Raw genomic sequence first — 16,291 nt, 5'->3', positions numbered from 1 at the left:
TCTCACAGAACAAATCCTTCAGAGGAACTCTGTTGTCCAGGAGGAAACAGAACTGCTTATCCGTCTCAGTGAATCGTGATTACAGTCCTGTGAGGTAGCTGCTACGATTATCACCATTTCCCACAGGGAACAAGGAAGACGGCAGCTTGCTCGGCTATCACACATCTGGTAAGAATTTGAACCCTGGCTGTACAGTGCGAGTGACACTTCTGGACGCCTTACAGCGACCTCGGAGATGAGAGGGTCCTTGGATGTAATTAGTACCAACTTTCACTAAAAGATTTCAGTACAGAGAGGTTACATGACTACCTTTAAAGTGTCACGTGGCAAATCATCCAATAGGCAAACAGAATAATATGTTTCACAGGTTGTAATTTATAAACACTAAGATTAAAATGAGTGCAAGCAACTGGGCTCATCTGCTCAATTTCTTTCCTAATATTCAATTTTTCTGTTTTCTTAGGACCAATATTCAGGGAGAGGCATATTCCTGTGATCTGTAGGGAGAACCTACGTCCTTGAAATCCTGCAGCTAGTGGGTCTCAAGGTCTTTCAGTCCCAACACAGAACTTCATTTCGACCTAGGTGGGCTGACATCATCATGGAAATGTCTTCATTAAAGCACCTACTGGGTGTGGCACTATCCCAGGCTTTGTAAAACATCAGACTCCAATAGAACTCTGAACTCCAGGAGAGCAGTGTAAGAGCCAAAACAAAACACAGCCACTTGCCAACAGCAAGAAAAGAGCTCTGTGTTCACTTATTTTCTAATCCTTCATGGAGTCCAAGATAAACACCAGGCTTCCTCATCGCATCTGATACAGATTAAGAGAGTCAGATCTCTGTTGCGAGAGAAATGTTAGGAAAGCTCTATAGCAAATAAATGGTCTAAATGACAAGAGAAAGTTCTACAGAATTGTTCCCCTGGGCTACTGTGGCTTAGGCTGGAATTTTCAGTGTGCTGTTTAGAGGCTTATGGACCCATCTTCAAGAGGTCGGAAGAGAAGGAACCGAAGTCCCTATCAGACAGGGGAAATGACAGGGTCCACAATGATGCTGCCATAAAACCATGAAAACAAATTGCGTGTCTTCCTTGCTCCCCCCACCACCCCGGCGATGATGCACCAGCTTGTCCTATACAGCAATGGCAATGTCCGTCTCCCCTAGAGGACCCTGACTCCTAATGGCCCAGTTCTGACTGAGCATCAGAAATACATGATGACCAACACAATCTAAAGCAGAGATGAAGGCAATAAAAGCTGGGGTGCATGCATAATTGGGAGAAGGAGGAACAGCTCTGCTGTAGCAGCATCAGCGTGCATCACCCCTGGAAAGATGGAGTCATGGAATTTACACTTACAGCAAGAAACACAACTAAGCCGAGAGTGAAAACGGGGAATCAAATTACTAGACTCATTTTAAATCAATAAGTAAAAGATAAAGGATTTATATGATTGTATAGATAGGTTTTTTTTTTTTGGCTATTTTTAACCTAAAAAAAGCAGGACTAAGTAGAGGGTATACTATGAACATCTTCTTTCAAAATGTTTTCAACTTTAACTATTTAGGTTCATTTTAAACAACAACACTTTTTCAGAGATCGAACAAAAAAAAAAAAAATGAACGAAGGAAGACAATGAATATCCAGGATGGCTAAACAAACTGGTAACATCCCCTAAACAAAATAATGGAAACACCAAGCAAAGAGTGGCATAGAATCTGAAACAATCAGAATACTGACACATCATGAGTGGAGTGTAAAATGTTACAGCCACTGGAAAACTGTCGGCACTTCCTGATAAACACAACCTTCCCGTGACCTAGCAATTCCGTTTTGATCTGTGTACCAGAGAAATGAGTGATCATATTCATCAAGACTTATACTGCTAGGTACAGAGCAACTTCACTCATTGTAACCAAACCTGGAAGCAACCCAAGTCCATCAACAAAGAGAATGGTGAGATTACGACATAGTCACATAACAGAATGCTTGTCAGCAACATAAAAAAAATGACAAAAACATGGGTGAATCTCTAAAATGTACTGAATGAAAGAAATCAAGTCCTAAAATAATTAAAAACACACTGAGGATTCCACTTTTGCAAAGTTCAAGAACAGGCTCGTGTACGGTGCTAGGAATCAGAAAGGTATCTATCTCTGAGGATGGGGCTACTGACTGCAGAGTGGAATAAGAGAGCTTTCTGGGGCAGCAGAAGTGTTTTGTATTTTAATCTGGGTGGTGTGCAAATCACGTTCATGCCTGTAAAATTCCATCAAGCTGTACATTAAGTTTTGTGCATTTTACTGTGTATACATTATGCCTAAAATAAATACACATTGAACAAACAAATCATTGTTCTTATAAAATGTTAACATTATACAATTTTATATCTATGAATATAAAAGATAACAGAAATCTGTTTGCAATAAATATAAGAAACATCTATGTTTTTGCTAATGAGTGGATGAGTACAAGGATTTAGGCAGAAGGGTGTTCATTGCAAAATTGTTTTTTATAGGCAAACATTTTTAAAAAAAGATTTAAGCATCTAGCAATAGGAGATTGGTTGTGGCTGTATGTATGTTAGAACTCTATAACTGAATTAAACTAAAATGTTGTTAGTAATATTTACCATAGACATGAAAAGGTAAGATTTAGTAAAACACAAAGCTAGATATAAAACATATATGGTTGTTAGGGACTGAATGTTTTTGTTTTTCCCTGACCCCTAGAAGTTCATATGTTGAAGCCCTAAATCCCTAATATGGCTAGATTTGGAGATGAGGCCATTGTTCTGCCCACCATAGATGCTTCATTAAGCATCTCAAGAGAGACCACCTCATCATCCTTTGGGTATCTTCACAGTGCTATGGACAGCTGATGACTGATTACCAAATATCCACTAGCCACCTGATAATCTGCTGAGTTATACACTGTTTGTTCATCTCTCCTAATAGTTTTATAGGAAACTGGCAGAATTCAATTAAGCATATTTTCTAATAAGAGAGAAAAACATGAGTTAATAAAGAAATAAGATCTCGCAATGTCTTATCCTGACATTAGTGAGATGGGCATATCAGAGTTCCTGGGGACACAGCTTCATTTAGACCTTTTCTGTTTGTACGTGATTGCAGGGGTATTCTGTCCAAATACCAGGTAGTAGCAGGTCTTGAGTTAAACCTCTATATCCAATAGGTGACCTATAGACTTTCACCAAGGATCACTGTAATTATGTAATATATTTTTGCAATATGTTTATCTTTGACTAAGACTGTGCACTGCAGTTGAACTTGGTGGTTCTATGAAAGATGGCTATTAACTGCATTGTAAGTAGCTCATAGCAAATAACTTGCAACTATTTCAAAGAGATTTAAGTTTTATTTATTTTTTACTCTTCTTTATTGAGTTCCTCTATATTATCATATGCGCCTGAGGCCTTCCAGTAAAATTTCCTCCTCAGTTACAGTTCTAGCTTTTGGTATCTGAGCTTGACTTACTCATTCTTGGCTCCCCCGCCCCCAGTCTTATTGAAACAGTGTTGAACATAGAATTGATGATCTTGTTTGAGAATCAAGGTAACATGCTTAGGTATTCCGGCTCCTGTGTAAAAGCCACCCCTTCCTTAACTGCCCAAGGGCCTGGTCACTGTTTCTCAGAAGGCCTTGACACTTCCGGATTGGTACGCCATGCACTTGCTCTCCAATTTCCTCTCTCCTACACTAGGAGTTGCTTAAGGACAGAGTACACATCTTTGTTATCAGTACTGCCTGGTACAGACCCTGCAGTAAAGGTGGTTCTTTATTTGTATCTGTGGGATGCGTTGCAATTAGTACATAAAGAAAACTACAAATTTTAAGATGCCTAAAAGTTCACATAGAAACAACCCGAAGATCTGAAGTAATACTTGTCTGTTGTCAAAAAGAAAAAAAAATAGCTACAGAATACAAAAGCTTTATTTTGTTATTTGTATCTTAGTGGTCTAACACAAATGGAAAAAAAAAAATCACAGAACATTCAAAGGAAAACATCCAAGCTTAAAGCAAAGTTTCACATGCATTTATAAACTTGTACAAACTATATAAAATCAACGAGCTACAATTTTCTCATCTATAAAAATGGGATATTAGTCCATGAAAAATCTGCCAGGATTAAGTTTTTTGTGTTTAATAAAAGGGCCTGTAAATGTGTATTTATATACCAATTTTATCTTTCCAATTCTCCTCCTTCTCATCTCGACCAAATCTTTGTTCTCTTTGTTGCTTTAACATAGTTTGGCTGACCTAACCTAGACAGGCTTTGATATTGTCCCTTTGGAGCCCAAACAATGAAATTCAGTCACACAAGTCAAGGGCTGCCTTTAGGGCCTGGGCAAAGAATGTCAGCGGCTTGGCAGCAGGAACATCACTCTTATGAGTGACCTTGTCACTTGCTTGTAATAGAATCAACAGAGTTCAGAATTATGAAATCATCTCCAATCCAAACATAAACCCAAAGTCATTTTAGAGCCTTTATATGAACAGGTGACTGCAACCAGTCCCAACTTTATACTTACATGGTGAGGTCAAGTATCCATCTAAGCTGATAGGAGCCTGCCACTTAAATATTCCTTCTAAAAGTCTACTATCGATTGAGTGATGTCCCCCTGAAATTCAAATGTTGAAGTTCTAGTCTTCAATGTGACTGCATTTGGATACAGGGCCTTTACAGAGTAACTGAGATCAATTGAGATTAGAAGGATGGCTGATAACCGTGTCAACAGAGGAAGAGACACCCAGAATGTTCAAGCACAGAGGAAGGGCCCTATGGGGACATAACAAGAAGGTTCCAGTCTATAAGCCACAAAGAGAGGCCTCCAGAAATCAACTCCACCAACAACTTGAACTTCTGGCTTCCAGAACTGTGAGAAAACAAATGTCTGTTCTTTAAGCCACCCGGTCTGTGACGTTCTGACAGCCAAGGAGGACAAATACAGCATCTATCATGCCTCTACCTGACCACAGCTAACCACTGGAAACTGATCGACCCATTCAAATATTGGGTATTAGGATGCTGAAAGATCTCAGCCTGAGAGTTTGAGTCCTGGCTTTGTTACCAGTAACAATGCAGCCTTTGCTAAGCTGTTTAATCTCTTTCAGTTTCCCACATGTATAGATGTCTTTTGTAAGCAGAAAAGTCCAAGTAAAAATTTCCAAGTAGAAACGATTTGAATTTTTCATGATTTGTTGATATATATATATTATATATAGATAGATAGATAGATATATACACACACACATACACATACATACACACACACACACACTTTCTTTCCCCACTGGAGACCAAAAAGAGGACAGACTAGAACCATCTGAAAGAACTGACTCATATTTAGATCTTCTCTTTTGGACCACTTATTCCAAAGTCCCTCTTATCCCTTAAATGTCAGAAGACTTCTATTCAAGGTCAGGTTATGTCCATTTTCTAAGTTTAGGATTGCTAATCAGTAAAATGGGCTAGTGATATCTATTTATGGGAGTATCATAGCCCATGAGGAACTTGAGAGAGTAATTGCAAAGTGCTAAGAACGCAACAGACATTCAAAACATGTCTGTGAGTCTGGATTCTCTGTGTTCACCCTACCGAAGAGTCTGGTCTTTGGTCTCCTCTCATGCCTGCCTAAGAAAACCTTCAGAATCTACAGGAGGCCTGAAGTTCCCTTTGTAACAAGGAGGAACCTCTGGCTCTGTTTTCCTTGGAGAAAACTGACAAAGGAAGAGGAGAACCATGCAGTTGTCCCAGCCCTCTCTCCGATGGAACCACTTGTGTTGTCCATTCTGATGGCTTTCATTTACTTCAGTAAATGAATATGTAAAAATTTTTTAATGTGTCAGTTGCTAAACAAAACCTTCAGGGGATAGATAATGTCAGACCAAAATAGGATCTATTTATAGGTGAAGTTCATGAAGTTTTTGTGTACATACATATACACTGTTTTTAAATCTGATGCGAAGATTAAAATGAGAGGTCGGCGCTGTGGCTCACTAGGCTAATCCTCCACCTGCGGCGCTGGCACCCCGGGTTCTAGTCCCGGTTGCTCCTCTTCCAGTCTAGCTCTCTGCTGTAGCCCGGGAGGGCAGTGGAGGATGGGCCAAGTGCTTGGGCCCTGAACCCACATGGGAGACCAGGAGAAGCACCTGGCTCTTGGCTTCGGATCAGTGCAGTGCGCTGGCCGTAGCAGCCATCTGGGGGGTGAACCAACAGAAGGAAGACATTTCTCTCTTTCTCTCTGTCTAACTATGTCAAAAAAAAAAAAAAAAAAAAGATAAAGTGAGGGTTAAATTGTGGGAGGAAGAAATCACCTTACCCACTGTAATAAGCAGTCATTGCAAAAACCTCAGGGAAAAGTCTCTGAGTAGAAAAAACATATGCACACATGTACATAGTATGCTTTATCAACTATATCTAATTGTTATCATTTCTTAGGGAGAGAATTTCCCTAGAAGATGAATGTATATTGATGAAATATGTATTCTCATTGTTCAAAATAATCAGATTTTTTTAAACAAAAGCCTACAAATGAATTCCATCCCTTTATTTAGAAGTGTTGCAGGGTGGTCTCTATTTTTCTCAATCCAAACCTTACTACTATAAAATGAATGATACATGCTACTTTCTCATTTGACCATAAATTGTTCCTTTAGGTTAAAAATATGCAGGGTTAAAGACTATTAATGGGCTGGCGCTGTGGCTCAATAGGCTAATCCTCTGCCTAGCGGCGCTGGCACACCAGGTTCTAGTCCCGGTCGGGGCGCTAGATTCTGTCCCGGTTGCTCCTCTTCCAGTCCAGCTCTCTGCTGTGGCCCGGGAGTGCAATGAAGGATGGCCCAAGTACTTGGGCCCTGTACCCGCATGGGAGACCAGGAGAAGCGCCTGGCTCCAGGCTTCGGATCAGCGAGGTGCGCCGGCTGCAGCGGCCATTGGAGGGTGTACCAATGGTAAAGGAAGATCTTTCTCTCTGTCTCTCTCACTGTCCACTCTGTCAAAAATTAAAAAAAAAAAAAACTATTAATGATACTCTACAATGAATAAAAAATGGCAAAATCAGGTAGGTGTAAGGTAAACATTTTACTTAGTTTTTTTTTAATATTTATTTATTTATTTATTTGAAAGTCAGAGTTACACACGGAGAGAGAAAAGAGGCAGAGAGAGAGAGCGAGGTCTTCCATCCACTGGTTCACTCCCCAGTTGGCTGCAATGGCTAGTGCTATGCTGATCCAAAGTCATGAGCCAGGAGCTTCTTCCAGGTCTCCCACACAGGTGCAGGGGCCCAAGGACTTGGGCCATCTTCTACTGCTTTCCCAGGCCACAGCAGAGAGCTGGATTGGAAGTGGAGCAGCCGGGACTTGAACTGGCACCCACATGGGATGCCAGCACTGCAGGCAGCAGCTCTACCTGCTATGCCTCAGTGCCAGCCCCTAGTTTTTTGTTTTTTGTTTTTTTTAATATGAGGACTTACTGTTTGTTTGCTTAAATATAACACAGTTCAATCAACAGGCCAAAACAGTCTTTGTCTCAGCAGAAAATATGTTTAGCTTTCTGTTCTTAGAGAATTTCAAGTTCAGAGTACTATATATCTCAGCAACATTCCTTTTAAAAAATATCTGTCATCCTATTTTTAGTCATTTGATTCAGATATTTTAAATGATTGTTTTGTTATGACTATAACCCGAGAATGAAGTATTCATGAAAAACATTCACTAAAGGAAAATGAATAGTGCTGAATTGCAAGGTTTCCATATCAAGTGGTTTCCTTACTACAGAGAATCTTGCTAAGCCAAATTTCTAGGCTGGCAGTTTGCTTTTTTACTTTTCCACACAGTAAACTGATGTGTAGGGAAATATGAGGTCCAGGAGATGATTTATCCACTCGACTGTGTCTTCCAAGAGGAAAAACGAACAAGCAGGAAGTACTAGGAAAGGCAAGGATTTGAAGCATTTAACGAGTTTATACATATACATACATATATATATATATATATATGCATCACAACTGTATGTAAATATATATATGCATCACAACTGTATGTAAAGACGTGTAACATGGGAAACTGCTTCCACTAAAATGTGGAGTGTAAAAAAGCACTTAATGGGGCCGGCACTGTGATGTAGTGGGTAAAGCTGCTGCCTACAGCACCGGCATCTCAAATGGGCGCCGGTTCAAATCCCAGCTGCTCCACTGCTGATCAGGTCTCTGCTATGGCTTGGGAAAGCAGTAGAGCCTGCACCCACGTGGGAGATCCGGAAGAAGCTCCTGGACTTGGGTCAGCACAGCTCCAACCATTGGGGCCACTTGAGGAGTGAACCAGCAGATGGAAGACCTCTCTCTCTGTCTCTCTCTGCCTCTCTGTAACTCTGCCTTTCAAATAAATAAATAAATCTTTTTTATAAAAAGCATTTTACACAGTTGTCTACAACCATACACTACCACCTCAATTCCATTACAATGTCTTACAGGCATGAAGGAAAACACCAAGACGTTAGCGTTTTCAAAATGAAATCGCCATGACCTCCAGTGGCATCTCTTCTGTGTGCCTTTTGTAAGGCTGCAACAAAACACACCAAACACTGGAGTAAGGGAAAGGGTTTACTGGGGGAAACCCGACAGAACAGAGGGAAGGGGTAAAGAAGGAAAGAGAGAGGAGAGTGTAAGAGAGAGATCCAGAGAGAGATCAAGAGACAGAGACAGAGACAGAGAGAGAGAGAGAGAGAGAGAGAGATCAGGAGACAGAGAGAAAGACAGCCACATGTTTAGGAACTGGGCCTTTTATTTTTTATTTTATTTTATTATTTTTTTTTATTTTTTTGACAGGCAGAGTGGACAGTGAGAGAGAGACAGAGAGAAAGGTCTTCCTTTGCCGTTGGTTCACCCTCCAATGGCCGCCGCGGCCAGCGCGCTGCGGCCGGCGCACCGCGCTGATCCGATGGCAGGAGCCAGGAGCCAGGTGCTTTTCCTGGTCTCCCATGGGGTGCAGGGCCCAAGCACCTGGGCCATCCTCCACTGCACTCCTGGGCCACAGCAGAGGGCTGGCCTGGAAGAGGGGCAACCGGGACAGAATCCGGCGCCCCAGGAACTGGGCCTTTTAAAACTTTGCTGGGGGGCAGGCAGGGAAGCAGGAGCAGCGAATCCCATTAGGATGGGGGTGGGGCTGACATTGGTGGTTGGGCCATGTGGCCACCTGGCTTCCAGCAATGGCGGTGGGGGCTAGAGCATAAGATGGTGTCAGGGTGTAGACTGCGCTATAGATAAGACTGTGCCATTTTACTAACACCTTTTATTTTTATTTTTTAAAGATTGAAAGTGTGTTGCTTTTTCATAATCACTATAACATAAAAGTAAAACAAGGTAGTAATCCTGAATTATTCTTATACTTCAAGAACAATATTATTAACATCCCATCTATGAAAGACATTGATATTATTCCTTCTTTAAAAAAACATTAACAATAACTGACATATGTATGGCATTTCAATATGTGCAAACAATGTATACTGATCAACAATGCCCCTTCTTTGACATTACTTTATGACTGGAAGCTCAGAGCTTCTTTCTTATGTTTGTGCTTAGAATGTGTACTAGGTTATTGTAAACTATAGTCTTCCCACCATGCCGTGTAAAACTAGGAACTGATTCCTTTGATCTACCTCTGACTTGGAGCTTATCCAAACCCCATCATCCCCCCACCCTTCCCAGCCTCCAGTAATTACCATTCATTCAGTGTCCAGATTGAGTTTGCATTCCCTCTTTATAAATATGTTACCAAATCCTCATTTTGATTCTTTTGCATATTCTTGTCTCTTTGGACCTTTCCTCCTTCTCTGTTAGATTCAAAATGTTGGGCAATTTGGTCTCAGTTTTGGCAATGCTGTCTTCCTTGGTGGTGATTTCAACTATCCAATGCAGTGCTTGAAAAACAACTTCAGGCTGGCGCCGTGGCTCAACAGGCTGATCCTCCGCCTTGCGGCACCGGCACACCAGGTTCTAGTCCCGGTCGGGGCGCCGGATTCTGTCCCGGTTGCCCCTCTTCCAGGCCAGCTCTCTGCTGTGGCCAGGGAAGGCAGTGGAGGATGGCCCAAGTGCTTGGGCCCTGCACCCCATGGGAGACCAGGAGAAGCACCTGGCTCCTGGCTTCGGATCAGTGCGATGCGCCGGCCGCAGCACGCCGGCCGCGGCGGCCAATGGAGGGTGAACCAACGGCAAAGGAAGACCTTTCTCTCTGTCTCTCTCTCTCTCTCACTGTCCACTCTGCCTGTCAAAAAAAAAAAAAAAAAAAAAAAAAAGAAAAAAAGAAAAGAAAGAAAAAGAAAGGAAAAAAAAAAAGAAAAACAACTTCAAAACTAAGAAATTCCACAGGGCCGGCACCGTGGTGCAGTAGGTTAATCCTCCGCCTGCAGTGCTGGCATCCCATATGGGCGCCAGTTCAAGTCTCAGCTGCTCCACTTCCGATCCAGCTCTCTGCTATGGCCTGGGAAAGCAGTAGAAGATGGCCCAAGTCCTTGGGCTCCTGCACCCACATGGGAGACCAGGAAGAGGCACCTGGCTCCTGGCTTCGGATCGGTGCAGCTCCAGCCGTTGTGGCCACTGGGGAGTGAACCAATGGATGGAAGATCTTTCTATCTCTCCCTCTCACTGTAACTCTACCTCTCAAATAAATAAATAAATAAATAATCTTAAAAAAAAAACCTAAGAATTCTCAAATCTGTACCTCTAGCCCACAATAACTCCTTGAGCTCCAGGTTGCAACCCTCTAAACAATAACCCCCTTAGGGGTCTATAACATGACCAAATACCATAACTGAATTACCTACCTCCCCTCTCTCAGTCTTTCACCTTCATAGCAAGTGAAATCCCTCATTTGCTGAGTAAATTACAGGGAAAAACTGGAAATTACCCTTGGTTCCATTCTTTCCCATCCTTTACCACATAATTCAATTCTTTAGCAAGATCTGTTTATGTCATGTATGCATGTAGGCCAAATATAATTTCTTTCCACTTCTGTGGCTTCCACTTGGCCCAAGACAAAATTCCTATCAAACTGGCGCTATTCACAAGCCTCAGAAGGAGTGCCCATTGCCCAGGCGTTCTAACCCCATTCATCTCCTGGCAACCAGAATGTGAAATGTGTCGTGCCCCACCTTTGCCTAAAATCTGCTCTTCATGTCCCATTACTCATACCATGGCTGACAAGGTTGTTTTTGTTTTGTTTTGTTTTTGTCAATGAGGTTTTTTTTTGTTTTGTTTTTTTTTTTTGACAGAGTGGACAGTGAGAGAGAGAGACAGAGAAAGGTCTTTCTTTGCCGTTGGTTCACCCTCCAATGGCCGCCGTGGCTGGCGCACCACGCTGATCTGAAGCCAGGAGCCAGGTGCTTCTCCTGGTCTCCCATGCGGGTGCAGGGCCCAAGCACTTGGGCCATCCTCCACTGCACTCCCTGGCCACAGCAGAGAGCTGGCCTGGAAGAGGGGCAACCGGGACAGAATCCGGTGCCCCGACCAGGACTAGAACCCGGTGTGCCGGCGCCACAAGGTGGAGGATTAGCTATTGAGCCACGGCACTGGCCATCAATGAGGTTTTACAGGATCTAGACTCTCCTCCTTTTGTCCCTTCAGCCTGGAAAACTCTCTCTCAGGTCTGTCTCCACAAATTGTCTTTCTTCTGCTACTCAGACCAAAACAGACCTGAACATTGTCCCAGTTTCCTCAGAAGGCTCGGCCTGTGCCAGGCCTGCAGGATCAGCAGCTCTCTCAGGCCTTGCAACAGCCCGTGAGCCGTCAGAGGCAGGCTGAGCTACAGCTCTTGCAGGCGGGGCTGGTTACTCCCTGCAGTCGGGGCTCACTCCAGGCAAATCCCATCACCCACCAGTTGCTAAACCTCAGACTAGGCAGCTCAAGGACAAGTTAATGGGATTTGGCAGAACATAAAAGGAAACAAGACATTATAAAGGAAAAAGCACTTAAAATAGAAATAGGTGAAGTACACAGTGGTGGAAGTTGTGCCAGCTAAATACATCAAACCATATTTACATTTCTGTGTTATCTTTAGGGACAAGCAGGAAAGAAGATGCAACTACTGAAGCAGTTCCAAATTTGTTCAAGTCTGCATTGCACTTCACCTCAACGCTTCTTAAAACAGCAGAATACGGGCACCCACAGAATCTAAAGTGCTGCACACTGACACGTGGACTTGGCCTTGAATAGTGTGAATTTACAACTTCAGGCCTGCAGTCAGGAACTCTGAGCACAGGAGCCATGCACTTCATGTGTGGAGTGCTTTAGAGTTCACAGGGCCCATTCTGCATTATCTTGTTTGGTTTCCTACCCAACCTTAGAAATTATTTCATCCGTATTACTCATGCAGGGACTGACATCCAGGGACCTTACACAATTCGACCGAAGAATCAGTCATAAAGGAAGACCTGACCGTGATCTTCTGAGTCCTGGCGCATTCAAAAATGAAAATCGTGTTGCAACGTTCTGGAATCCAGAAGTAACAGTAGCCCCGACCCTCTCACCAACTAGCAAGTGTTGACTTTCAGTGAGTCACCCTCTTTGGCCCTTCCTTTCCTCATGTGTAAAAATGGGCACAAGAACATCTGTGTCACCCCTGCCATAGGACTGCTTGCAGGAGTCAACGTGAACATCAAGCACACCTTCTACTCCTGTCACAACTCACAGCACCTGTGCACACCACTCAAGTCATGCTCTCACTTTGAGGTCTATGCACTTGCTGAGCCCTAGACTGCTCTTCCCTTGATATCTGCAGCTTGTCCCCACCTTTTTCAGGCCACTGCTCACATATGACCCTGTGTGAAGGCCTTCATCAACAATCCACAGTAAAACATGGACCACACACCCAACCCACACTCCTTTTGTGCATGTCCTACTGGGTAGTTAACTTGCTTCATCTTCATCTGACATATGTGCTTGTCTATTTATTGACACATACATTGTCAACTTCATGAAAGCAGGGATCTTTGTCTGCATCAGTATCCCTGAAGTCTGGTGTCCCTTCAGTTTAATGTAGTGGTTAGCACACAACATGCCCCTTAAACACTGCTTCAGGAAATGAAAGAACGAGTGAAGATACCAATTATATGAAGTATATTATTATAGTCAGTTTCTAGTCCCTTCTCCATCCATCTACCATAAGACAAGTTATGTATAGCATTCTTGGTATTAAAATATATGTCTTTAATGAGGGTAAAAATTGTAAGTCACAATTTAAGCTAGAAGATCACAGGACTATATATATATATATATATGATAATTAACTACTAGAACTTAAGTTTTACAACTTAAATCCTAGCAAAGCCCTCATCCCTTCTACTTTCATCATTATCGTTAATATCAGAGATACTAAAACAAAAACCACCACCCAGAATTTCCAACTGTGAAAAAGTCAGAAAACAAAAATAAAATTCCTCAGAAGGACAACAAACAGTTCCTGAACAACCCACAGGCCACCTCTGAGAAGCAAAACTGAGAAAAGAAGGGAATGGTGGTACTAAGATTTCAGCTATACCTGTAAGAATGGGAGAGATGAAGGGGGGGTAGAGAGAGAGAAAAAATACGGTAAAACATTAAATCAGAATGTACTTTTCTATAGGCTTAAACTATTTTATAAATAAGGAAATAAAACAGCCAACCAGTCAGGTGTCTCCACTGTATACACCAGAATCTTCTATCAGACCCAACTGTTTCCAAAAACCCCACCGTGAGTCATTTCTCTGGTAGTGCTTCTTGGCAGTGTCTTTGCTCAGCCACATGGATGCCTTCTTCCATTCCTCAGTCAGTATCCCAAACCTTTTCTATCACCCTGCTCACCCCAGCAGTGTCATCTGCAGCAAAGCACATAGCTGAGAAAAACCAGGGGAGCGCTTCCATTCCTCCTTGTTTTCCTTTAAACATGTTGTGTATGGTTATGTGCCTAGTTCAAAACTTTTAACTGAAGTCAGTCTCTCTGTTGATTTTTACTCTTTGGTCTGTGGACTCTCCACCCATGAAGACTTAATCTTTTTGCCCACCTGGAAGGCCTCCAAATGTTGTGAGACAAGTATATCCCCTTGAGCCCTATCCAGGTTAATCATGATGACCTTGTTCAACTTGTACAATGGAAACAAAACAATCATCTAACCACCAATGGTAGGGAATGTGTTTGGTATGGGAGTCCCATCAAGCTGGTATTCCGTGCAAGTAATGTTATATTTTTATGTACCCAATCTTAACAAGGAATTCATGACCCTTAAAAATTTTCAACTTCTTGAGATCTAAGACTAGACTTTACTATGATTATTTTCCTAAAATCTTTAAAGCTGCCTCTTTCTTTTATTTATTTTTATTTTTTTTTAATTTTTGACAGGCAGAGTGGACAGTGAGAGAGAGAGAGAGACAGAGAGAAAGGTCTTCCTTTTGCCGTTGGTTCACCCTCCAATGGCCGCCGCGGCCAGCGCGCTGCAGCCGGTGCACCACGCTGATCCGATGGCAGGAGCCAGGTACTTATCCTGGTCTCCCATGGGGTGCAGGGCCCAAGTACTTGGGCCATCCTCCACTGCACTCCCTGGCCACAGCAGAGAGCTGGCCTGGAAGAGGGGCAACTGGGACAGAATCCGGCGCCCCGACCGGGACTAGAACCCGGTGTGCCAGCGCCGCAAGGCGGAGGATTAGCCTAGTGAGCCACGGCGCCGGCCAAAGCTGCCTCTTTCTTTCAATTGTAAGCACAACTAAAGAACTAGGTTAGCTTTTTCAATGATATAATTCAAGATTTTTAAAAATTAAGTTAATAAAGTTATCTTGGATGGCTACTACTAAAAAATCACTTGATAACCCTACTTGGTGTTGTGGTAGGGAGAGATGGCTAGTTGGAGTTTACAAAAGGATAAGAGAATGCATGCCAAGAAAAGAATGTAAAATGCAGCAACTAGTGTATGCCAAATAATTCTTCAAATGTTTTATGACTGTTTAAGAAGGTTCTGGAGTTTTCAATAGAGATCTACTTCTGTTCATCTAAAAATTAAATAACTTTATTTTAAGTATATGCATTACCTACCTAAAGATTCAAACTATGTATTTATTTTCAAAGCGTTTTTTTTTTTTTTTTTAATTTGAAAGGGGGAGAGGAGGGAGGGAGGGAAGGAGGGAGACAGAGGGAGGGAGGGAGGGAGGGAAGGAGGGAGGGAGGGAGGGAGGGATGTTCCATCTGCTGATTCACTCCCCAAGTGGCTATAATGGCCAGGGCTAGACCAGGTCTCCTGTGGTGGGGAAGGGGCCCAAGCATGTGGGCCATCCTCTGCATCTTTCCCAGGTGCGTTAGCAGGGAGATGGACTGGAAAAGGTGAGCTGGGACTCAAACTGGCACCCACATGGGATGCAAGTGCTGCAGATGGCAGCTTAACCCACTATACCACAAGGCCAGCCTCCAAACAACTTATTAAAAGAATGCAATGACTTGGAATGGCAACAGGCACAAATGAGTGCAGCAGATTAATGTCAGCTGAAGTGTGGTCTGCAGATCCTGCTACCTGGCACTGTTCTGCAATCAAAACAAACACTTGGATAATGCATTTAGACACTTTTGTAGAACACGGACAGAGTAATTTGATGCCTGTTGAATTTAATACTACTTTTTTAAAAATAAGAACTTGTCTTTTTCATTGCATTTTTCTAGTAATTCATTTTTATTCTATTTTACTAAGGCATTGGTCAAAATAGGTTAGAAATTTTTTTCAAGATTTATTTTATTTACTTGAAAGTCAGAGTTACACAGAGAGAGAAGGAGAGGCAGAGAGAGAGAGGTCTTCCATCTGCTGTTTCACTCTCCAATTGGCCTCAATGGCTGGACTGTGCCAGTCCAAAGCCAGGAGCCAGGAGCTTCCTCTGGGTCTCCCACGCAGGTGCAGGGGCTCAAGGACTTGGGCCATCTTCTACTGCTCTCCCAGGCCACAGCAGAGAGCTGGATTGGAAGTGGAGCAGCCAGGATTTGAACTGGCGCCCACATGGGATGTGGTACTGAAAGTGGTGGCTTTACCTGTTACACACAGCGCCGGCCCTAGGTTAGAAATTTTTAAATGCATCCTTCACTAAAGGTATTTCCAGAAGCTGGCTCTGGGTTAAAAAGGGGATTTGAGCTGTTACTTCTTTGCAATTCTGAATTACGTGGCTCAATCTCAGTGCAGCCAGGAGATGGGGCTAATTAGGGGGAAATTCATAGCATCATTAAATGGTATTAAACTCAAACTACGTTAATCGATGCTGAAGAG

General features: G+C 42.7%; 1 protein-coding gene across 1 annotated transcript in view; it reads right to left on the bottom strand.

The window, feature by feature from the left end:
- The window catches only part of STXBP6 (syntaxin binding protein 6), a 281,718-nt gene that overhangs the window by 107,941 nt on the left and 157,486 nt on the right, over nt 1-16,291 (bottom strand). The window lies entirely within an intron of this gene.

This window comes from Oryctolagus cuniculus, chromosome 12, assembly GCF_964237555.1.
Source record: "Oryctolagus cuniculus chromosome 12, mOryCun1.1, whole genome shotgun sequence".
NCBI classification, from domain to species: Eukaryota; Metazoa; Chordata; class Mammalia; order Lagomorpha; family Leporidae; genus Oryctolagus; species Oryctolagus cuniculus.
The sequence above is the reverse complement of the archived record's forward strand: the minus strand, read 5'-3'. Positions and strand labels throughout refer to the sequence as shown.